A 27,139-nucleotide genomic window follows, 5' to 3' on the forward strand; every position below is an offset into this window, starting at 1 on the left:
TTGAATAGTGTCAGTCGGGTCTTGCTTGGTAGCATCAGGACCTTGCTCGGTGACATCAGGATCTTGCTCGGTGACATCAACAATTTCAACTTGAGATTGTTCACTGACATCTTTTAGTTTGAAGATTTCCTGCCACTTCGCTTTTGTCTCCTTTTCTACATCAATGTATAGCCCATTCATCAATTTTAAGGCTCTCTATTTGACAAGAAATTTAGAATTGTAGGTTGTCAAATGCTCCTTTATTTCTGCTACAGACATATCAGGAAATAGATGGACTAGACTTCTTTCTCTAATTTGTTTCTCTGAGTCCATTGCATATTTCCACCTGTTATCAATATGTAAGTACAATTCACTCGAAAGTGACTTTACTAGTTCTAATGGAGCTAGCCGAAACTTTAGAAGTGTGCAAATGACAGCTTCTTCAATTTGTCGCTTCTCATCATTATTCCTAGTCTCATACTTGACATATCTAAATCTTGCAAATCCACCATATTCTTTAAGATTGGCACAAAAGTTTTCAACAATATGAATATTTACCTTTTTGCTTTTTACAATCTGGAATTTGTTGGCATCTTCTCATCCTGTATCACTAGACTCTTTTGCCAAAATGAGTCTCCGAGTAGATTTATTGTAGGTTTTGGTTACCTTGGGAATAGTATCACTCTTTTGTTTCTTACTCGGTGATGCAACTGATGCTCTAGTGTTGGGTCTCTTTGTTGGTGGAGTCAGTAGGGCCTTTGTAGTGTCTAGTTTCTTTCTTTTCAAAACTTTTCCCTTAGGCAACTCAATACTCAATGTTATTGCTGCCTCTTGAGCTTTAGATTCTTGTTTGGTAATGGAAAGAGTGCCTTTGACAGGTGTAGAGGAGGATTCTTCTCTGAATTTCTCAAATAAAACCTTTATCATCTTTGTAGCCTTTCTTGTTTCTTTAGGTACTACAATGCTCATTTTCACCTTTTCCTTAACTTCTTCATAAGTTCCATATCTTAGTTTAGTAGCATGCCTTGGCAGTGTAAGACATGCATCAATTTGTTGTTGTGTGATATCATAGTCAATCTCGTAACCCATTGGTGGCAAAGATTGAGTCCTAGGTTCTACATCATTCACATAGCAGTAATCAGTGTCTACCTCAAAACATATATCATCCTTATATTTCTCTACCAGCTGTGGTGGAATCCGGTACCTATTGTGCATCTTTTCTTGAAATTTGCTGAAGTAGTCATCCATGATCATTAAAATTATCTCCCAATTTCTTGATAAAGTCATTAATTTGATGGGTGATGGGTCGGTGTAGCTCCCAAACTACTTTACCAACTAAGGGAAAGAACTTCTCAAAGTAGAAAAACATGCATACAAGAAGTGAACCAAACTTCAGTGTATTTGCCGAGTTGTTCTTTTTCGGCTTCCTTATTGTGTTCAGGTTCTCAAACAAGTTTTTCAATAACAATTCACATAAATCTACTTTCATTCCCTTTTTCACTATTTTATAGGCTAAGTCAACTACTGCATAGGGTACATTGTTTTCCCTTGCTGATTGGAAGAAATAGTAACCAATTACTCTAATTGCAAATTTAAGTTCTGCATCAGTGACATTATTCAGTTTCAGTCCTCGGTAATTAGATTCTACTCCAGTTAAACTGATTAACTCCTTCTGTGATATCATTTTTTGTGCTCGTGCATGATCATAGATAGGATATCCGGTGATCACATGAATGATTTCCTTAGTGATTTTGAATGGTTGCTCCTCTAGCCACATAAAATCATCATGAACTTTTCTTAAAACAAACTTAACCCACTAGGGTTTGAACATAGGGGGATAGGCTAGGGCTTTAGTTAATCCCTTGATTTTGATATGCTCGAACTTGCTATCCATTTTGCCATCGGTACATAGCTCATCATATGTGTCACTAATCTCAGCATGACCGAGTTCTTCAACATGGCATTTGGTGAAGAATCTAACATCTTAGACTAACAAGCCTCGATCTGGGATGAGTGAAAAGGTAGTTTTGTCATCTGGTTCAGAGGCGACTTTAGGAATCAAAGTGTATTTTAGTGAGGGCTTCTCCACATTCTTGACAACTACGAGATCTTGGATCTTGGGTGCCATTTGTAAATTTCAGATAAAACTTAGCAAACTATCCTTAGGGTTTGACGGTTTACAAATGGTAGACGATTCACACTTGGTAGATAATAGCAATTTGACAAGATCAGAAAACCAGCTTGACAATGAGATGAGATTTGATGTAAATACCTTGGATTTGCTTTGAATGAAGTTTGATCACCTTGATTCACTCTACTCTGCTCTCTTGAAAATTTGGTGAATGAAAATGACCGCAAAAATACCTTTAAGTACACAAAATACCTTATCGAGCTCCATGTGGGTTAGGTCAAAACATTAAATGCACTCAGTTTACCTTTAACCGATTTACTCTCTTTTCTTTCATTTTAACCAAGTAACCAAATTTCCTTGTTTACCGACTTGATAGGTTTTCCAGTAAAGTACTTTTGATAGAATTTCAAACTTACTAATGCATCTTAACTATGTAGATTTTGAATTTAGTACATAATAGAATAGGAATTGTTATGATTTTAACCTTTAGAGAATGCAGTCCCTTCATGCCTTTTCTGATTAATTTGGAATAGGTGCACCTAACTCGGTAGGTAAGGTGCTTTCTTCATCTGACAAGATTTCCTTCTTTTTCCAAATCATCTTGAATTTTTCTTTTATCTCTTTAGTGTCTCCTCTAGGTTGATCTCTGCAATCTCTAGCTAAATGTCCAACTTTGTGATAATGAAAACATGCCATATTGGGATTTCTCCATGATCTTCGGTTGTTCATTCCAAACCTTATAAAATAGTTAGCACTAATGTGTCCATACCTTCCACAACATTCGCACCATATCCTTGTATTGTAATCCCATGGTACTATTGCATATTGTCAGTAAGGATCTGTGTGAGTGTGGTAACCACTAGTGTTTGCTTGGTGTGCAGACCACATGTGCTTCCTTTGCTTAAACCAACACTTCTCGGTACTATGTCCATATTTATTGAATTTTTTACAAAACCCTTTGAATTTTGCCTTCTGATGGTTGTTAACAGACTTTGTCCTACATTGATTAGATGTGTGACCATATTTATTGCAATTGTAACAATACTCATTTGACTTAGTGATATTCGGTTGCTTACCTTTTCTGATCTGGCATATGTTGGTAGTATGACCTTGATTTCCACATTAGTAGCAAATAGGCTTCTTCCTTTTGATTTTATTCCTATTTCCAGCTTGCTTTGTTGATTCTTCTCTCTTGATAGTATGAATTCCTTTCTCGGTAGAGTCTTTTCCTTTGTAATCGAGTCCTACATCTTTGTTGTGTCTTCTTGTATTTAGTTGCTCATCCAACATCTTTGATGCTTCATAACTCTTCTTCAATGTTTCTTTGGATTTCTTCTTTTTTTCAAGTTCATCAGTCAACCTTGATACTTGAAGTTTCAATGCTTGATTCTCATCATTCTTTAGAATTGCTTTATGACATGCATAGCCTAGTTGATCTATCATATTTTGTTGAATCCCAGTCAACCTTATGATTTCATCATTCTTATCCGATACTAAGACTTCAAGTTGTTGTTTCTCTCTTTGTAGATCTCTTGCTTTATCCTCAACTGTCCTTAATGCATCTAGATTTTTAGTCATCTGTGTGCTGAAATGTTCATGTTCTCTTTTCATTGCTTTTAGTTGATCAGCCAATGCTTTGTTCTTTTCTTTCAATACTCTAATCATTTCTTCAGATATACTATTCTTAGATGATGTCTCAATTTGTTCCACTAACTCTTGAGAATCCTGCAAGTCATCAGATAATCTTCTTCTTACTTTCAGAGATTTTTGGATTTGCCTTTGCATGTCTGCAATCACTTGATTTGCATGATCTAGCTCTTCTTGTAGATATACAATCCTCCAAGATTGTTTATTTCCTTCCATTGATAAGATATTTCTCTTTATGTAGTTAAACCCTTTTCCAAGATTCAAGATCTGATACCAATCATTAGGCCCAATATGGAAAGCTAATGTACCGAGAGGGGAGGGGTGAATCAGTACTTCAAAACTTTTCTTGAATAATACTTTACTGTTATGCATAAACCGAATAGTGTAGTAACATAAAATAAAGTTAAAATAAATAGGTAACAATCATACATGATTCACTCCATAACACATATATTTTGGTTACCCAGAAACTCTTGGTTAGAGAGAAAAATTGTGGTGGAGATGGCACCCACAACTTCACTACTGCAATAATAAAGAATGCTCGGTTAGAGATACATTTAGCTATTTTTGATAGCTTACCCTATTAGGAGTATCAAGATCTATTAGATCTACCTTGCTAAAGGATTTTACAACATTTATTCTGAATGCTACACCTAGTTAGAGGCTTTACAATTTATAGACTTGGTTAGAGTCTTTTACCCTGTTAAAGGTTTCTCTTTCAACTTCACAATATTACAATAAAATCATTACAAATATCTACAACTTTACATCTGAAATGTTATAGAAAATTCTATGTGCTCAGAATAAGATTACCTTGCTTATAGCATACCTCGGTAACCCATATAGTAACTCGGTAAACCCTTATGTTTACTTTGTTCTTTGACTGTTCTCTGAAAACCTTCTCGGTGACCTCTGTGTCTCTGTAATAGTCTTCCTTCATTCATACATGCACACACCTTTCTCTTAACTCATCCTGTATAAATAGATCTCTTAAAACGATGATCCAATTCATTGCTTCGATCTTACAAACAAGATTTATCAAATGAATAACTAAACAAAATATTTCATTGGTTAGATTGATCTCAAAATCATTCTCAATCTTCTGGTGCAATTTCCAATGTAATAATGGTTAGATGTGCCTTGATCTTGTAACTCATTTTCATATGCATGTCCAGGTTCAATGTATCTGGTAACACGTTTCACTCATTAAATATCAACTTGGTGTGTCATCTTTACTGCTCGGTAGTCTCAAAAAGATACTTGGTAGATAGCTTGGTGTATACTATGTTTTGTAACTACTTTCTTCTATAACCGACTAGACTGTGCATACTGACTTCTCTGTGTATATACCGACTAGAATGTGTAGTATGACTTTGAATATAAAACTAATGGCAACTTGATAAGTAGTAACATAAATTTTAATGCATGAAACATAAACATAAAGTCATCCACAACACATAACACCAATATTTGTATGTGGAAACCCTATAACGGGAAAAACCATGATGGGAAACCTTACCCATAATCAGATGATACTACTGTAGATAGTAAGTGTACATAAATGGGGTTTGGACATGCAGAAAGGCCAACAGCCTAGAGCTCACTGCTCAAACACAAAATGGGAATCACACTAACTACAGTTGGATGGTTAAATCGAGTAAGAATGTACTACACAAAATAGCATCTTCATATGCTAGATTCAGTACCAGTGTAATGCTGATATGCTTCTACAAAAACCTAGCTTCACCTTTAAATGATGTCTTCATGTATACCTCTACTTAATCTCGCATATACCTTCACTCAATTCTTTTTTGCATTCCACACTTGATCTTACAAATAAGATCTTACATTTATACCATACCCTAAGACCAATTTTAGTAGGTCAGCTCTACAAGATATTACAATAAAACATTTTACATACAATATAATATCCGATGCAATAACTGATTAAATATGTTGGCTTAATGCATTTACATCAATAATAAATCATCTCCATATTGTGCCATGCTGATCTGGAAAAGATAAACCTGCCGGTGTAACCCTAGATAACCCTAGACCTATTTGCCGGTAAAAGCAAATATGCAAATATGAATATACCAATGATGAACTCTTCAAAACAAAGTGTCCACATGATGTCTTCAACATTACCAAGTGTCTTCCATATCGTTCCAGGTATCGATGAACATTATATCCCGTCGGTGAACCATATACCAATAACTGTGCAATACTTACTTGCTTGCCAGTGAATGTTGTTGGATCTCCAAAGTGCTTGTTTTCAGTAGGTGTTGACATCAATGAAAAAACCATATCAAAATACCAACACAAAAATCACAGACTCTATATTAAATGCACAACTGTAGAAACCCCTATCTCTACACAACACTCCATTGACCTCTGTGAGCTTGCCACTTCATCTCCATGTGACATTCATGTCAACATCCACCTCTGCTAGGTCATCTGTTTCAGTATGAATGAGATCATCAACCAACTCTATTACTTTGTTCATCTACTGGCTTACTAACCATGCTGATTAAACCTTCAAACTGGTCTGTCATGAACCTTGTACTCTGCTTCTCTTCTAGTGGAACACTTAACTGGTCAACAATCTTGGTAACCTACCATATGCACATCTTCATCAAATGGGAAGTCTTTTGCATCTGCACCTTGTCCATACTACCAGTGGACTTACATATCGGTAAACTCTCTTGATGACACCATGTCATCAACCTTCAACAGACTCCAACTTCACTCCGACCATTTTCCTCTATCTGCATCTGCTCATCCGATATATCAATGTGACAAAATCATCACACTTCATCTATTCTGACAATTCAACATGCCTTCTCTATCGTTCTAGTGCATATCCCTAATTTTATACACTTGAGGCATTACTTTGGTTCACCGGTAGATCCGGTGTGAGCCTTCAAACACCTACCTTTATGTCTTCTTCCTTATCTCACAAAACTATGATGCACACTACCCATAATAGGAGACAAGCTCCACTTACTGGTGGTAGTGATTCCTTGCCATCTGCATCCTGCAATGCACTCATGTGGCTTCTCTGTTTGGGAAGCATATCTTCAAATAAGAACATATGATCCAGTTTGGGCACATTCATTGTTAGTCATCTCTTCACATGGTGACTGCATCTCTATCAGGTGGGAGTCCTATTGTTCGGCAACCACATAGCATACTGGTGATTTGTACATCCCTCCCCTCCTATGTTGATGTGATTTAGGTGACATTTTGCCTCTTCATCAAATACAAGAACTCAATCACCTTGCTCATCGTGCTTGTACACTGGGCATAAGCCTACCAGTTGGAAAATACTCACTGTCAACACAACTCATACTAGTTGACATCCTCTCCTTACTAGTGATAGATTGTACTAGTAACCTATCCATTTCATCCACACAAGTCAAACACTAACTTGTGTATAGTAACTCTAGTGGTCATTTCTATGAATGACATTCTCTTCCTTACCTTATCAGTGTTTTGCACCACAAAGTGATATCAGAGATATCTCATCCTGTAATCATCCATGACAGTGTTTCACATATATCTCTTATACTGGTAGTCATCCTCTACCAGTTGACATCAATGACAACACATTGCCAACAATCTCCCCCTTTGGCATTGATATCAACTCATGTAGAATCTGGCATACTACATAATCTTTTTGCTCCTTTGTGTGATCTAACTCTTCCCCTTTGTATAATCCATGGATTCTCACACACGTAGTATGTGATATACTACATAATCTTTCTCCCCCTTTGACAACAATGGAAAAGGGTATTGTTACGATGTCACTCCTCCTTGTATCTACTAGGCACTAACATAAATCTTTCTCCCCTTTTCTTTATTGGATGTATCTCCTCCTTTGATACCACTTGTTACATCTTCTCAAGTCACAACACTTGAGATGGAGGACTCAACCATCAATTGACATCAATTGAGTATGCAAATTTGATACCAATTGTTAAAACACTCAATTGCAGAAGGATGTGTTAGTGAATACTACTTACCTGATAACTCAATGATGAGCGAATAGTACCAAACCAGTACTAAGAGGGGGGGTGAATCAGTACAAGCAAAAATACAGTCCAAAACCGGTTTGATAGCAAACACTTCAAATGACTGGCACACAATGATACCGGTTTGAAATAGAGTGCAACCGGTAAAGCTAAGAATGTCTGAGTCAAGCATTAACCAGTTACTCACTTAGATTTTCACTCAACTCGAGACTACTACCATTTTACCCTTATGCATAAACATGTAATCTATCATCAGACCACAATAACAGCTAGTTCAACATGTTTTATTGACAGGCATAAAACTAAGAACCATCATATGCTTGATAGACAATAGCAAAGCATCACAAGATAAAAGCATCACACATGACACACATATTTTTCACATGGAAACCCAACTAGGAAAAACCACAGTGGGGATGAATACCCACAAGCTATTTTTGAACTCTTTAGAAGTCTTCTCTGTTAAAAGCCTTGTCCGATTAGAGACATTACAATAGGTTTTGCTAGGAACCGATCCTATTAGGGATCACCCGGTTAAGGGATGGCTACAATACCCGGTTAAGGGTTAAACCTTATTAAAGGTTACCTTGTTAGAGGATTTCAAGAACTCAATAGCTAAAGGATTCCAAAATTAGTAGCTTTGAATTACCCTATTAAAGGATTTTCAGCAAGCCGGTTAAGGCTACCCTATTAAGGGATTTTCTAGTTGTTGAGGTGGATAGAGATCAACATGTATTACAATGATCTGGTAACAACACTCAATACCAATGCAGATTTGCTTAAGCTCCTCTTCACCTTCTGCACTTACACTCTGCAGGTATCACTTCTCTCCTTTTGGTCTGGTAAGAATCACGCATCCCTTCTCTTGGATACACATACACAACTTTTTGCCAACAACCTCAGACAGAGATACAACATCGAACTTATAGGAAAATAGATAGGTTGGTAGCATAAACCCTAAACCCTAAACCTATTAGGTTAAGGAATTCAAACAGTTCAATCTTGACCATTGAGCATACTTCATTAAATGGAGCAGATCTTGATCCAAACTCAAGACATTCTCCATCATCCATTTCCACTGATTTTATGGCAGTTGATAACCCATCACATGTTATCACCATTTTACAGATTTCACACATTCCCAAGGTAGATAGGAACAATCTCCCTCATGCAAGATCCTTCATACACACAGGTTTATGTGGAAACACGATATGTTCTTCTTTACAATACTAACTCATCACACAATATCATTGGTTGAGCCACACAGGCTTGAAGCACATCAACCAAAAACCTTAAAGTTGAGACTACCAACTAGTAGTCATACAATACTTCCATATGCCAGTTCCCATAACTATATGTTGGTTCATCATGAACAAGCACACTGCTTAACTTTGGCACAAATGTCGCTTCACAGAGTTATACCAGTTCTCACATATGTTGGTTCTCACATATGCCAATTCACACCTCTTCAACAAATTGACATCAACAACAACATACAATGTCATTATGTCTTCATACCGGTTCACATAATGCCAACAATCTCCCCTTTTGGCATTGATGGCAATTGTAGACACCCAAAAATGGTCAACGCTTGCGAGGTCATACTTTAACATTTGCGCATTGCCTCATTTTAGGTTTTTGCGTCGCATTAACATTTCTCCTATGTCACGCACTTGGTCTTTATCATTTGCAAACATTGAGTCATTCTTCTACATTCTTCAATCATCTCGTCTTCGAATTTGGTCTTGTCGACAACATTATCCAGTCATGATTTTGATCGATTTTACTTTGTCACATCAATATGCGTATTCATTTGTCATCATTTTGGACATCGTCAATCCTAATTAGGGTTTTGTCCTCCTGTCAATCTTATCAATTTTATCATCAATCTTATCATTTTGGACATCGTCAATCCTAATTAGGGTTTTTGTCCTCTTTTCGATCTTGTCATCTGGCGATTAGTTTATCAATCCTTTCATTTTAAATGATCGATTTGTCATCAATCGTTGTCATGTTCAATCTTGCGATCAATTTGTCATTGATCGTGGTCATTATCAATCTTGTCATTTTGGCGATCGATTTGTCATTGATCGTGGTCATCTTCAATCTTGTCATCTTGCAATCCATTTTGTTGTCGATCCTTGTCCTCTTGTCGATTTTGTCATTTTACGACCAATTTGTCATCGATCGTTATCTATCTCAATTATGTCAATTTGGATCAATTTGTTATTGTTCCTCGTCAATTGGCGCATTTTCTCGAATCAAATCATTTTGTCACATTGGTCATTTATCAAAATCAAATCATGACATTAATTATCTTTAATCAAGACCTAATTGTCATTTTCGCATTTCTAATTCGTCTTCTAGGGTTTTATGATTTAGTCATTTAACCTAATTCGCCATTTCTTCCTCTAGGATTACTAAATTACTTGTTAATCCTAAGTCTTCTTATTACAATTAAATCTTTATTTAATTGGCTAATTATTCTTCTTTGTGAATTGATTAATAAATGAAAAATTATTAATTAATTCACTAATTCCTAAATCCTATTTTTCATCAATTTCTAATTCCAATTTCCTAATTTTCATCAATTTCAATTTTCTAATTTCTCAAATTTCTAATTTCTTTTCCCTCCTATTTCATCTCCTAATTCTATGGGAATGACATTTCAATTTGTCATAAATTGTCATAATTGACAATCAATCAATTTTGACATAGAATGTGTCATAATTTGTCATCAAATTGTCAATCAATCAAATTGTGCATGGAAAGTGCATAATTTGTCATAATTTGTCATATTGATTTGCAATTTCCATTTGAATTGCATCATGCCAATTTTGTGATTTCTCCAATTTCTCTATAAATTGGATAATTTTTCTTCAATCATCCCCTTCAATTACTTCTTGAAATCCGAATTGCTGTCAAACTATTAAATTTTAGTTCTAGTACTCTTGAGCTTTTTGCTTTCAATTGTGAGGGCACTTGTAGGTGAGATCCACAAAACTATTGAAGAGGAAAGAACAACAATGGAGCCGCATGGAAGGAGTATTCAATCTTGAATCTGGTTTGCATAATGTTTTCTTTTGAATGCTTCATTTTCATACCTTCATTGAATGTGCTTTAGAATTAGGTTCATTTCAATGAGTGTTCTTTTGATTGAGTTATAATGTCTTGTGTCTTGTGTTTTGATCTATCTATGTTTTGATGAATCCTAATTTCTATGCTAACATTAACTGGTGAACCCGATGTGAATACTAACCTTCTAACCATCTTACTGTGTTTTGCAGTGCTTCTAAGTTGATTTGCAGGTCAAAAACTCAAAAACAGGGCCGTGCAGGGTATTCTGGACACTTCTGCGCCTGTGTTAAGCATATTGTGCCTGTGTTGAAGAGTCTTGCGCCTGTGTCAAGACATTCTGCGCTTGTGTTTGACAACTTGCGCCTGTGTCATGACTTCTGCGCCTGTGTAAAGTCCAGATCAGAGGGTAAAAAAATGCAGTTTCTTTGAAATTTTTGATGTTTTTGCATTCTGTTTTCTGTGTTTTGGATTTTGGTATTGATTATTTGTGCAGGATCTTGGCTTACGCATGACAAAGACTAAAAATCAAATTACTAACGTGTGTTATGCAGATTCGATGGTCAAAGACTACAAATCAAACTTCTGACATGTGTTTTGCAGGTTGCCTTGGAGAAACAACCAAATTGTGTGTTTGAGATTTTTAATTAGGCACTTAGTGATTTTTAAATAGGTAGAAATGAACCTTTGTTTTCTTTGTTTGTTAAGTATGACATTGAAGTAGGAGAGTATGCTCTCATCCTTCTTTGGGTGATCAGAAATCCAGATCTTCAGTACCATACTTGTGTTGTTGATTGTTTGTCACCCTTAGAGGGCCTGCCTTCCCGACCACTTTGCTTTAGCAAGCAAGTGATAATCGTGAGAAGGGAACGACCCAAAGTGAGTATGGCTAGAATTCCTTGGCATTCTAACTCACTATAAAAAAATACCTGATGGGCGAAAGCTTTGAAGGAAGTGTTACGTGGGAATTGCAGTTACTTGGGAAGTGATGCCCCTTGAAACTCTTTCTCATATCAACATCTAAGTAGGGCCTCTTGGTCTAAATCACGCTTGCGCGACTACATTTGTTTGGTATCTTGATGGGCTTAATGTCTCAATCATGCTTTCATGACATCAAGGAGTAATGCTTAACAGAAATCCTTACTACATACCTTGTTTTTAGAGGCCAAAAAACCCTTCTAGTTGCTTGAGAAGGACAAATTCGGATACTTGGAAGAGATACTAAGTTCGCCATGGGGAGATTCCATGGGGACTGATGCTTGGCTGCCCTGAGAAGTGAGTGCCGTGGAGGGGAGCTCGTGGGGTCAAGCATCTATGTATTCTCCTTGAATCCCATAATGAGTCTACCTCTCAAGTACCTAATGTCTTTGCCTACCCTAGGGAATGTGGAAATGAGCATGATTGTCTTGAGTCTAAGTTATAACATCTTGTATTCTTTGATTGTCAAAAGTTGAATACCATTTCAAGATCAAGCACATTGATATAACATAAGATCAAACACCAAAGACATTCATCCAACAAACATTCAACAAGATTCAAAGATCATACTTCAAGCATGGTTGTCCAACATTGGTCAAAAACTTGTCTCAACTCTTATGTCACTTGCATTTAGGTTCATCCTAGTTTGCATTTTGCAAGTTCATTATCAAGTATCAAGGTTAGGTTTCACCCAAGTCATACTTCTTTTGCATATCAATAAAAGTCATCCATTTGCATATGTCCTCTTGCATAAGAGTAATATCATTTCATAATTAAACCTTAGGTTTCATCTTAGGTTGACATTGTCATACGTTTGCATTTGCATATCCCAAGTCTCTTCATTAAGCTTAAGTCATTATCATATCATAGCAATTGTCCCTTTGCATATAGTGTCAAAACCTAGGTCTTGTCATACTTAAGCAATCCAAATCTTTGATAAACCCTAAGTCATTGTTAAGAGGTCTAGACCTTATCAAAGTCCTTTGTCCTTTTGTCATCAATATCATTTCGTCAAACCTAGCTTAGTATCCAAGCATATAGGGGAGACATTGTCATCTTATCCTTTTGTCAATTAAGTCCTTTTGTCCTTTGAGGTCTAGATGTCATTTCAATATTCTAAGGGTCTCTTTTAGATTTGCATTCCAAAAGTTTGTCAAAATCTGGAAAAACAACCAAAAACATAGATTGCATTTCATTTATTTAGTTTGCATTTAGTTGCATATCATATATTATCCTTGAAAAATTCCAAACAAAAAAAAAAAAAAAAGGTTGCATTTGCATAAGTGACATGCCTGTTGAAACAAGATCACAATCTAAGAAGATGGGAGAACCAATGTATCAACCCATGGACAACATAGCCAATTCGCAATTTCAAACTAGCCAACCAGTGCAAGTTGAAGCTTCATCAAACACATCTCTACCACCATATGGAACGGTACAACTTGGACCACCACCATTATATGAACCAGTGTTTGTACCTATGAAACCAGGACAGGGGAGTGTCCCACCAACTCCAAGAGGAAGTGCACCCTTCAATTGGAATCAACCAAACTTGCAACATGATATTCAAACTCAAACCTTATATGAAGAACAAACTCTTTCGCAAGGATTTGGTTCAGATCAAGGTATCCAATAAGAAGTGAATCCGAATATCCAACCAGACTCTTCATCTGATTTCGATGATTCAGATGATATTGACATGTTCCTTCAAGATCCAAAAGTAACAATAAAAATGGATAAATTCTTGAATAAGATCTTTAAGATGTTTCCACAAAAGTACCTTAACATGATGAGTAATGTGGCTTCCTCAAATGATCAAATTAATGTGCAAACACAACAAGGCAGCGGGTCGCTAAGTTTTTCCTCACATCCAAATGAAGAAAATGTACAACAAGCAACTCAACCTACATTGATGAGTAAACGTGCTTTAAGGGAATTGACAGTGACTATTCCTCAAAAGTCACCATTTGAGACGATAAATAATCCATTGTTTAATACAACACCTGTAATACAAGATCAAATGAAAACCCAGCAAATATCGACAATGGTTCCTCACCAAGAAGTGGTTCCTCATATGCATAAAATTGGATCAACATCTAAGATACAAGAACATTTCACAACTGGAATGCCTAATGTCAATAATGTCCAAAGCAATTCCATGATGCAACAAAGTTCTTATGTATCTTTGTCAAACACTATTGCGACAGATCCTTCAATAATGGCGACACAAAGAACTATGGATAGTGGTTTGCACCACCAGCAATTGTTGCAACAATTGAGTAATGCACAAAAGGTATAATTAAATTTGCAAACAAATGATATGCAACAACAACCATATGGCAGTCGACAACAAATTGCAGTGCCTTCGGCACCATTACAAGTCAACACAAACTTGCAACCATCACAGGGGATTGGACAAGCAACACAGCAAGTTAATGCAAGTGCTATACCCCATCCTAAGGAGAAGCAACGAAAACCATCTAAACAAAGTTTTTTACAAATGATGGGATATACACCGCGACAACAATTGGCACAAAGTCAACAAATTCCGATTCGTCAGCACCAACAACATGTGCCACAATATGTGCCAAGGCAAACAAGTTATCCTACTTTACAACCGCAATTGGTGCCTATGCAATATCAACAGCCTACTCAATTGCAATATCAACCTAGGCTCCAAGGGGCACAACAACAAGGTCAGTATCAAGGCATAGCACACCCACAACAACAAGAGAAGTACCAAGAACTTTATGTGCAGGATACACCAAAAATGACCATTGCAGAATATCAACAACCGATCGGAAATGCAATATATCAACAAAGAATACCAACCGAGATTAATGACGGACCTCTAAAATCTGATACAATTGCACAACAACTTGAGATGTTGCAACGAAAGGTTGATGCATTAGAAATTAAAGGAACAAAGAAATTGTATACAGATCAAGATTTATGTCCTAATCCATTTGACAAGAGTATATACATGCCTCCATTCCCTAAGCATTTTGAGGCACCCAACTTTGAAAAATATAGAGGGAATGGCAATCCAAAGGATCATATTCGAGCGTTTTACGTGGCGTGCATGGAAGTAAGCTATGAGGAGACATATTTAATGCGATTATTTGCACGAAGTCTCACTGGACAAGCTATGGATTGGTATTCACATTTGCCAGGAAATATAAAGACTTGGTCAGAACTAGCACAAAAGTTTATATCCCATTTCGCGTTTAATATCGATAGTGACGTGACTATGTCGGATTTATGTAATACTAAGCAGAAACAAGGTGAACCATTAGTGACTTTCTTGCAACGCTGGCGAAGCTTGTATAGTCGTTCTTCTCTCGATATACCTGAAGAACAGCAAGTGAATCTGTTTATCTAGAATCTGGTCCCAGAAATGATGTATGAGCTAAAATTAAAAAGTCCTAGTACTATAGAAAAACTCATTAAGAAAGGAATGAGTATTGAAACAGCTCTTGTAGCTAAAGGAATTATCAAGCTCAATAAGGACAATGACAATACAAATTCTTCAGGGGACAGAAACAGATTTTGGTATAAGAACAAGAATGTCACTAATGATGGTGTTGTTGATGCGAGAGCAGTAAATGCTAATCAACCCCCATTCACAATCAAGAAGTTGAGTGTTCCTAATATGTCGACTATGGAACAAAATCAAGCACCCAGGAACAATGTTACTCAACAGTCACAATACCAATAGCATGCTCAACAGCCGCAGTATCAACAGCATGCTCAACAGCCGCAGTATCAACCGCATGCTCAACAGTCACAATATAATCAACAACAGGCTCCACAACAGCATGCTCAACAATATAATCAACAGCAAGGCCAACAACAAAATCAACAACGCAGACCCTTCCGATCGCGGGATGGGCCTCCTCAAAAATTTACACCATTAGGGGAGCCTATCGAATCAATCATGAAGCAATTAATACAGGCAAAATTTATCAAGCTACCAGATATTAAGGCAGAACCAGCGGTAAAGCCGCATTGGTGGAATGATAATGCGTACTGTGAATACCATCGGTCTAAAGGACATAAAACTGCTTCATGTTTTCAATTAAAACATATGATTCAAGATTTATTGGAACAAGGAGTAATTGAGATAGATCCAACCCATCTGACCTCTAACACTGATCATACTATTTTCAAAACTCCTTTGCTTGATCATGACAAGGGTAAAGCGTCTTCTTCCAATTCTGCTCAAACGGCTAATTATGCAAATACCGGTTATCACAATGTCATTAATTGTTTTCATGCGTCAAATGAGTATGTGTCCACCTTGCGAATAAAAGAACAAGATCCTTCTTGTGCCATCACCACTCGTCGGTCTAAAATTGTCTTGAAAGGAGCCCCTGCCGCTCCTCCCAAACCAACTCCTGCAAGTCGCTATAATCTTTTGGATCATCTAGGAAAAACACCTGCACAAATATCCATTCTAGAGTTGTTGAAAATGTCTCCCATGCATCGTGCAGTCCTAGATAAAGCTTTGACTGAGTCAACTGTCCCGACAGATATTGATGTTGACCAATTTCAAGCACGGATTGGACATTTAGCCATTTCCCAAAGTGTCACATTTTCCGATGGTGATATCTCACCTGACAAGCTTCCCCATAATGACCCTTTGCACCTAGAAGTCTTTGTCCACAATTGCAAAATCCGACGAGTCCTGATAGATGGCGGAGCAGGTCTCAATATCTGCACCTTAAGAGTAGTCATTGGCCTCGGATATTCAGAAAATGACATAGATGCTTCCAAAAGGATAACAATCAAAGCCTATGATGATGCTGAACGCCCATCTAAAGGGATAATTGTATTGCCCATCAGAGTTGGTCCAGTGACGGAAAACACTTTCCTACAAGTCCTAGACCTTGATCTCCCTTATAATATGATCCTTGGCCGCCCGTGGATCCATGCCATGAAAGCAGTTCCATCCACTTATCATCAATGTCTAAAATATCCTTACAACGGAACTGAGATAACCATTCTAGGAGACCCTAATCCATTTCAGTTCTGTGCTACCCTAAAAGATACTCCTCAGCGGCAAGTACCAGTCAATACAGAAGCCAAATCAGACAGTTATGTGGATCCCAATTCATTGTTGGATGCTGTCAAAGGAAAACTGAAGATACAAGACCAAGGGTGTGGAGAATATTCAATGGACCAAACATTCCTCATTGGGAATTTGCCGATGTCTCCAAAGTCATATGGAAAACCGCATTTATTGCAAAAGGAATCCAAGGTCGTTATTCAATATTAGCCTCCCACTACATTTGCAAGATGGGGGGAACTTGACAAAGAAACTATAAATGATGATGCCATAGATTGGCTCTATAAGGATCCAACTGAAACTCCACCTGTCAAGTTGCCAGTGGAATTATATGGCAAAGGATTTACTATGCTGCAGAAGAAAGGATATGATGGATGCAGTGGCTTAGGCTTGAAAAACAATGGAAGGCTAGAACCCATCATACCTGAGAGGTGACCCCTGACTTTAGGGTTAGGTTTTGTACCATTACGAATTGGATCCACATCTACCAAAAGGTCCACGTGTCGAAAAGGGCGTGATTCTGACGATGAAATAACACCTGAGGCTACCCAACCTGAGACTGATTCTAATGAATGGGAGTGGAGTTCTTTTTCTTCTAGCTCCTATGCCCTTGACAATATCTTCATTGACCCTGATAACTTGCCTATGGAGGATAAACATGAAATAACTCCTCTTCCTAAAACTTGTCCTCATGCTTGGATTAAGTCATTTTGGGATCCCAGCTCCGAATCCGACACAAGCAGTTCGGATAGTGACACCACAGACATTCATATTTTTACCATATCAGCCCATTCTATCCTTACAATTGATGATGACATGCCCCTTATATATCCCCAACTTATCCAATATGACCAACAAGAACCACTCGCATTGGACTGTTTTCAAAATGACGAAGCAATTGCAGAGTTCCTGGGACTATGGGAAGGTATACCACAAGGCGACCATAAGGCAGGCTTTGCTATTGACCTGGATTCAACAACATATTTTGGGGAGTCAACTCCCTCTTCCAGTCATGAAAAAGAAAAAGAAAAAGAAAAAGAAAAAAAGAAAAAGAATAGATCTTTGAGTGAAAACCGTAAGGCGCTCTCTGATCATACAAAAGTAAAAATAAAAGACGTACCTGCGGGTGAAAACCTTTCTGAGGCGCCCAAAGGTGGAAGAGTGGACGTACCCCTATCAATTCAGGACAAATCCACATTGTTGGTAGAGATGACCGAGGAAATCAATTTGGGTACACCTGATAACCCTAAGGTCATTCACTTTGCTGCCTCCTTGTCAAAACAAGAGAAGATTGATTTTATTAATTTCTTCCTGGAGAAGAAGATCAGCTTTGCGTGGTCTTATGCAGATATGCCTGGCCTTGATCCAGAGTTAGTCCTTCATCATTTGCCACTGAAACCAAGTGCTAAACCTGTCAAACAAAAACTTAGAAAAATGCATCCTCAAGTGGCTCTTTTAGTCAAAGTGGAATTGAAAAAATTGCTAGATGTGGGCTTCATTAGACCTATTGATTACACGGACTGGATTTCAAATCTAGTACCAGTTAGCAAAGTAACTGGGGGCATCCGCATCTGCACAGATTTTAGGGACCTGAATAAAGCATGCCCTAAAGATGATTTTCCATTGCCAAACATAGACATCATAGTGGACATGACGGCTGGATATGAGATGCTTTCACTAATGGATGGTTTCTCCGGCTACAATCAAATCCGTATTGCACCTGAAGATCAGCATAAGACTGCATTCACCTGTTCTTGGGGCACCTATTGTTGGAACGTGATGCCCTTCGGTCTGAAAAATGCCGGTGCAACATATCAAAGAGCAATGACGACAATCTTTCATGATTTTATGCATACTTTGATGGAGGATTATGTGGATGACTTGTTGTGCAAATCTGTCACCAGAGATAGTCATCTAGCCATCTTGGGCCCAATCTTTGACAGAATGGAGACCTACAAACTCAGGCTTAATCCAAAAAAGTGTGTCTTTGGTGTTACAGCTGGAAAGTTGCTTGGATATATTGTTTCCCACCGAGGCATTGAGGTCAACCCCGCCAAGGTCAAAGCAATCATGGATATGCCTCCACCTTCCAACCTCCGACAATTAAGAAGTCTGCAAGGCAAGCTCCAGTCAATCCGTCATTTCATAGCTCAGTTGGCTGACAAATGTCATCCATTCCAACATCTATTTCACAAAGGTGTCGCTTTTAAATGGACTGAGCAATGTCAATCAGCCTTTCAAGCTCTTAAAGACTATTTGTTGTCGCCGCCTATCCTAATGCCTCCTATCGAAGGCAAGCCATTCTTATTGTACATCTCTGCAACTGAAACAGCATTAGGAGTTCTTTTGGCTCAACAAGATGAGAATGGCAAAGAAAGAGCTATTTACTATATCAGCCGGACACTGGTAGGCTATGAGCTAAATTATTCAACTATTGAGAGGGCATGCTTAGCAGTGGTATTTGCAACACAAAAGCTTTGACATTATATGCTAAGCCATCAAACATTATTGATTGCCAAAATTGATCCTTTAAAATATTTGCTCAGCCGAGCAGCTTTGACAGGTCGCCTAGCAAAATGGGTCATGATTCTCAGTGAATTTGACATTGAGTATATGGAGCGAAAGGCGATAAAAGGGCAAGTCATAGCAGACCAACTGGCAGATGCTCCTATTTCAGACGATCATCCCATGTTGACTGATTTCCCAGATGAATCAGTCTTTGCTCTCACACCATCCAATGAATGGAAGTTATACTTTGATGGGTCCCACACCAAGTTCGAATCCGGCACAGGCATTTTGTTTGTCACCCCTCAAGGTGATGCTATTCCAAAGTCATACAGAATAACTTTCCCATGTACCAATAACATTGCAGAGTATGAAGCATTGGTTACAGGACTTCGAGTGGCAGTTCGCTGGAACATCAAGCATTTGCAAGTCTATGGAGATTCTCAATTAGTCATCCGACAAGTCAATGATGACTACGAGACAAAGGATGAAAAGCTTATTCCTTATAAGCACATGGTAGACTTCTTCAAGACCAAATTCACAGCTATCCATTTCAGGCAAGTGCCAAGAATACAAAATAAGTCGGCAGATGCGATGGCTACAATTGCTTCTATGATAAATATGCCGCAGAATATGGACAAGTGTGAATTCCTGGTCGAACAATTGCTAGTCCCCTCTTTTGACATTCCGACTGCTGAGGTGATGTGCGTTCTTGTTGGTCCCAATTCTCCTTGGTACAATGATATATATCAGTATTTGAAATCCCAGACTTTACCACCTAACCTTTCCGCTAACCAACGCCGAGCCTTTATTCGACAAACATCCAAATATGTCATCATCGCCGACACCCTTTACTGTCGTTCTTTTGACCATACCCTCCTCAGGTGTTTGGATTCTGACGAAGCACAAACGGCTTTACACGAGGTTCACGATGGTATATGTGGGGGCCATTTCAATGGTCTTAGCCTAGCCAAAAAGTTGATTCGTGCTGGGTATTACTGGCCCACTTTGGAAAAAGATGTTCATGAATTTGTTAAAAAGTGCTACAAGTGCCAGATTCATGGAGATTATATTCATGCACCAGCTCAAGAGCTTCATTCTGTTATATCTCCATGGCCCTTTTCTCAGTGGGGTTTGGATCTTATTGGCAAGATTCAGCCAACATCTGCAAATGGACACAAGTTCATTATTACAGCTACAGAATATTTTACAAAATGGATTGAAGCCATTCCCATGACCTATATCACTGGTGTCCAAATTTCAAAATTCTTGCTAAATTATATCATATGCAGATATGGGGTTCCCCTTGCCATAGTCACAGATAATGGTCGACCCTTCAAGAATAAGGATGTTAAAGAGCTTTGTGAAAAATTTCATATTCAACACCGTTTTTCTAGCCCATACTATCCACAGGGTAACGGTCAAGCTGAAGCGTCAAATAAAACCATTATCAAGATCCTGAAGAAAGTTGTCAATGACGCTGGTCAAGATTGGCACGTACAGTTAAATCCAGCATTGTGGGCCTATCGCACTTCTATCCGCACACCTACTGGCGCAACACCTTATTCCTTGGTGTATGGTGCGGAAGCCATCTTACCTTTGGAAGTTGAGATTCCTTCCTTGAGAGTCTCCTTGCAACACCTGATTGATGATGAGACACACAGAGTCTCTCGGCTGCATCAGCTTGAGATGTTAGATGAAAAACGTCAGACAGCTCTGACACATTTGCAAGCATACCAAAACCGTCTCCGTCGCTCTTATAATAAGAAGGTCAAAGGGCGACACTTCGAAGTGGGAGACCTGGTTTTAAAGGCAAATCCCAAGAATGCGCAGTCTACTGACATCATCAAGGGCAAGTTTGAACCCAATTGGGTTGGGCCTTTCATAGTAACTGCAACCTATGGCTCGGGGGCATATCAGCTTGCGACTCCCGAAGGTGAACCTTTGTCTGATCCTATCAATAGCATGCATCTTCGCAAGTACTGGGCATAGTTTTCTGTCAGATATTTCTTCAAATATGATCCTGAAAAAAGCAAAAAATACAAAAAAATGAAAAAAGCAAAAAAATACAAAAAAAAAAAAAATGAAAAAAGCAAAACAGCAAAAAAATAAATGATTCGCCCTCTAGTGAAAACCTGGCAAACAGGCGCTTTGGGCAAGTACCATGGTGAAAACCTGGCAAACAGGCGCCATGAGTAATGAGATTATTGCTCCGTCATCTATCATGACTTCTCGCCATGCTTTCTCTCGACCAGTTATCATGCTTATCGTTCACTCAACCCAATGTTTTACTCCAAACCTGTTATTGGTCAACATCACTGTCTTGCTTATTCCAGTGTCTTGTACATATGTTTTGGTCCTGGTTTATGTGTTTTTCAAGTGCGCATTGGGTGTTTTTCCCTCGTCATGATCAATCACTAAAGCATAAAAATGGCAAAATGTCCTGAAAAAATTCATAAAAATCTCAAAATGTCCAAAAAAAATCTATAAAAATCAAATAATGTCCTGAAGAAATCCATAAAAAATCGAAAAATGTCTTGAAAAAATCTATAAAAATCAAATAAAGTCCTGAAAAAAAATGAACAAAAAAAAAAATTGTAAAACTCCAAAAACCAAAAACATGCATTTTTGCAATAATTATCCCTTTTGTGCATCGACAGATCACTGAGCATTCCTCCAATGACACTCGCCATTCAACACTGCGCTTTAACTCAAATCATGCTTTAATCAGATGAACTTTTTCAATCAAACCAAACATTCAAACTGATCACAATTGTCATCTCAATCGAACATTAGTATCCAAATCATTTGTCCTTGTCACATTATCATGGGTCTTATACAGGGTGTGGTATACTCGAAACCAGACTGTGTCCTGTCTTATACGGGGTACCGCATTTCTTGAAACCAGACAGCATGATCGTCCTATCAGCACATTCAACTTTTGACAATGAAGATCAAGATGTTTGTTTGATTTATTGGAATTTGTGCATCTTATCTTTTTATTGATTTATCTTCAATCATGTTCCTATGTTGCTCGATGATGTCACTGAGTGATTTAGAGTGACCGGGATGGATCATGGTCCTTTTCTTTTGGTTGTGATTGTTGTTTGTCTGCGATGTGTCTGTCTTACGTAAAGGGATTGCATTATCGCTCTGGCCTTCATTGCCATGTAGCGCCGCATCCATTTTGCTACATTAAATAAAGGTTCTCACCTACAAAGTGCATTACTGAAAGCAAGTTTTCCTTCATCTCTAACTATCCTCTGTCTAATTTCTTCTTACTAACATTTTTTCCGTCAGTCTTGGCAGTCCGTTCGATCCTATCGTCTCCTATCATTCTTATCGATCAATTGGCCTCTTTTCTGCACATTTCCGACCAATTCCTCGAAGGGGAATGCATATGTCATTATCATTGTCTGGGGCATTTTCATTATTGTTCTTTGAAACAACGCTTAAAATCGCATTGTCTCAAAGAGGGGCAAAATGTAGACACCCAAAAATGGTCAATGCTTGTGAGGTCATACTTTAACATTTGCGCATTGCCTCATTTTAGGTTTTTGCGTCGCATTAACATTTCTCCTATGTCACGCACTTGGTCTTTATCATTTGCAAACATTGAGTCATTCTTCTACATTCTTCAATCATCTCGTCTTCGAATTTGGTCTTGTCGACAACATTATCCAATCATGATTTTGATCGATTTTACTTTGTCACATCAATATGCGTATTCATTTGTCATCATTTTGGACATCGTCAATCCTAATTAGGGTTTTGTCCTCCTGTCAATCTTATCAATTTTATCATCAATCTTATCATTTTGGACATCGTCAATCCTAATTAGGGTTTTTGTCCTCTTTTCGATCTTGTCATCTGGCGATTAGTTTATCAATCCTTTCATTTTAAATGATCGATTTGTCATCAATCGTTGTCATGTTCAATCTTGCGACCAATTTGTCATTGATCGTGGTCGTTATCAATCTTGTCATTTTGGCGATCGATTTGTCATTGATCGTGGTCATCTTCAATCTTGTCATCTTGCAATCCATTTTGTTGTCGATCCTTGTCCTCTTGTCGATTTTGTCATTTTACGACCAATTTGTCATCGATCGTTATCTATCTCAATTATGTCAATTTGGATCAATTTGTTATTGTTCCTCGTCAATTGGCGCATTTTCTTGAATCAAATCATTTTGTTGCATTGGTCATTTATCAAAATCAAATCATGACATTAATTATCTTTAATCAAGACCTAATTGTCATTTTCGCATTTCTAATTCGTCTTCTAGGGTTTTATGATTTAGTCATTTAACCTAATTCGCCATTTCTTCCTCTAGGATTACTAAATTACTTGTTAATCCTAAGTCTTCTTATTACAATTAAATCTTTATTTAATTGGCTAATTATTCTTCTTTGTGAATTGATTAATAAATGAAAAATTATTAATTAATTCACTAATTCCTAAATCCTATTTTTCATCAATTTCTAATTCCAATTTCCTAATTTTCATCAATTTCAATTTTCTAATTTCTCAAATTTCTAATTTCTTTTCCCTCTTATTTTATCTCCTAATTCTATGGGAATGACATTTCAATTTGTCATAAATTGTCATAATTGACAATCAATCAATTTTGACATAGAATGTGTCATAATTTGTCATCAAATTGTCAATCAATCAAATTGTGCATGGAAAGTGCATAATTTGTCATAATTTGTCATATTGATTTGCAATTTCCATTTGAATTGCATCATGCCAATTTTGTGATTTCTCCAATTTCTCTATAAATTGGATAATTTTTCTTCAATCATCCCCTTCAATTACTTCTTGAAATCCGAATTGCTGTCAAACTATTAAATTTTAGTTCTAGTACTCTTGAGATTTTTGCTTTCAATTGTGAGGGCACTTGTAGGTGAGATCCACAAAACTATTGAAGAGGAAAGAACAACAATGGAGCCGCATGGAAGGAGTATTCAATCTTGAATCTGGTTTGCATAATGTTTTCTTTTGAATGCTTCATTTTCATACCTTCATTGAATGTGCTTTAGAATTAGGTTCATTTCAATGAGTGTTCTTTTGATTGAGTTATAATGTCTTGTGTCTTGTGTTTTGATCTATCTATGTTTTGATGAATCCTAATTTCTACGCTAACAGCAATATACAAAGATATTTCTCCACTTCACATCTTCTCCCCAGATTTCTGCAGATATCTTCTCCACTTCACATCTTCTCCCCCTTTGACAAAAATGCCAAAGTGGAGGCACAAGCTTCCCTGTTCCATTATGTTGCTCCCCTTGAGGAGTAGCATCCTTCAACACATCAATCTAAAATAATTTTGACTATGCAATACCTGATTGATGTGGAGCATATGCTTTTAGTTCACCTCCTGAAGGGGCAATACCCCTAATTCACCACTTAAGTATGTAAATGTAGTCTTTGGGAGAGGCTTGGTGAATATGTCTACTAACTGCTCCTTACTGGAAACATGCTCTAGTGCAATCTCTTTGTTCTGAACCTTTTCCCTCAAGAAATGATACTTAAGCTCAAAGTGCTTGGTTCTAGAATGTAAAACTGGATTCTTGGAGATATTAATTGCACTAGTATTGTCACAAAATATACTTATCGGTTCAGATACAGGAACTTTGAAGCCATTCAATACATGCTTCATCCAAATTGTCTGAGTGTAGTTTATGAAAGCTGTAACATACTCCACTTCCGTTGTAGAATGAGAGATACAACTCTACTTTTTACTTATCCATAAGACTAGTCTACCACCAAGGAAGAATGCACCACTGGTTGTGCTCTTCTGGTTATCTACATTACCAGCCCAATCAACATTTGTGAACACATTCAGGATAAAATCATTATTGTATGAATACCATAACCCATAGTCAATAGTTCCTTTCAGATACCTAAGAATCCGCTTGACTGCAACCAGGTGGGATTCTCTTGGACTTTTCTGGAATCTTGCAGTAATGCCAACTACATGTGCAATATCCAGTCTGCTATGCACTACATAATGCAACTTACCAGTCATTGATCGGTATTCCTTCTCATCAACCAATGCAAAGTCATCCTCTTTGGATAGTTTACAACCAGTCACCATTGGTATACCAACTGGTTTGCTATCTTCCATGCCAAAGGTCTTCAACACCTCTTTGACATACTTGGATTGAGTGATTAAGATTCCATCCTTCATCTGCTGGATTTGCAGTCCAATGAAGAACTTAATCTCCCCTATGAGTGACATCTCAAACTCTTTCTTCATCTCATCTGCAAATTCATGACTCATCTTGTCATCTCCACCAAAGATAATGTCATCAAAAAATACCTCACAGATCAGGATCTGATCTCCTTTAGACTTCAAGTAGATGTTGCTATCTTCACAAGATGGGAATGCAGTCATTCATACCAGGCTCTAGGTGCTTGCTTTAGCCCATGTAAGGCTTTATGTATCCTACATACCATGTCACTGTCTTCAGATAGGGCAAACCCATCTAGTTGCTTTTTATACACCTCCTCTTCAAGTACACCATTTAGGAATGTAGATTTTACATCCATTTGATATACTTTGAAGCCTTTAAAAGTTGCATATGCAAGAAGCATACAAACTCCTTCCAATCTGGCTACAGGAGCAAAGGTTTTTCCATAGTCTTCTCCTTTTTCTTGGGCATATCCTTTGCACACCAGTCTGGCTTTGTTCCTAATCACTATGCCATCCTCATTCAGCTTATTTCTGAAGACCCATTTGGTACCAATGACATTTTTGTGCTCCGGTCTGGGTACCAAGGACCATGTACCATTTTTCTCTATCTGGTCCAGTTCCTCTTCCATTGCCTTGATCTAGTATTCATCCTTATGTGCCTCTTTGAATGTTTTAGGCTTGAATTCAGAGATCATACATGAGTTTTCTCTGACTTTTCTTCTTGTAAGGATTCCTGCATCCTTATCTCCTATGATCTACTTAGCATCATGATTCAGCTTGACATACCGAGGAATGGTCTTTATAGATTCCTCTTTCTTTTCTTCTTCATCCTCATCTCCATCAGTATCAGCATCTACATCTACCGGTGTAGGAACACTATTACTGGTACTTGGTTGACTAACAATCGGTTCCTAGAAGGTTGCAACTGGTTCATTTACCACTTCCTCACTACTGGTTTCCTCATTTTTCTTAGAGGTTTCATCAACTCTTACATTGATGCTTTCTATAATTCTCTGAGTCCTATTATTGAAGCACTTGAGAGTTTTTCTCTTGGTGGAATGTCCTAGGAATATTCCCTCATCACATTTTGCATCAAATTTGCTCTGGTGTTCACTCCTCTTGATGTAAAATTTGCTACCAAAGACTCTAAAGTAGCTAACCACAGGTGTCTTACCGGTCCAATACTCATAAGGAGTTTTATCCTTACCTTTCTTGATGAGTACCCGGTTCATTATGTAGACTGCAGTGCTCACCGCTTCTCTCCAAAAGGTGTGAGCTACCTTTCCTTGAATCAACATGGTTCTAGCTGCTTCAACCACAGTCTAGTTATTCCTCTCTGCTAGGCCATTCTACTATGGAGTCCGGTGGGCAGACAATTGCCTCTTGATGCCATGTTCTTCACAGTACTTGTTGAATTCACCGGAAGTGAATTCCCCTCCTTGATCAGTTCTCAGGCACTTGATCCTTTTACCACTTTCCTTCTCCACTAATGCTTTGAAAGCTTTAAACTTTACAAAGGCTT

Source organism: Cryptomeria japonica, chromosome 3 (genome assembly GCF_030272615.1).
Source record: "Cryptomeria japonica chromosome 3, Sugi_1.0, whole genome shotgun sequence".
Lineage (NCBI taxonomy): Eukaryota > Viridiplantae > Streptophyta > Pinopsida > Cupressales > Cupressaceae > Cryptomeria > Cryptomeria japonica.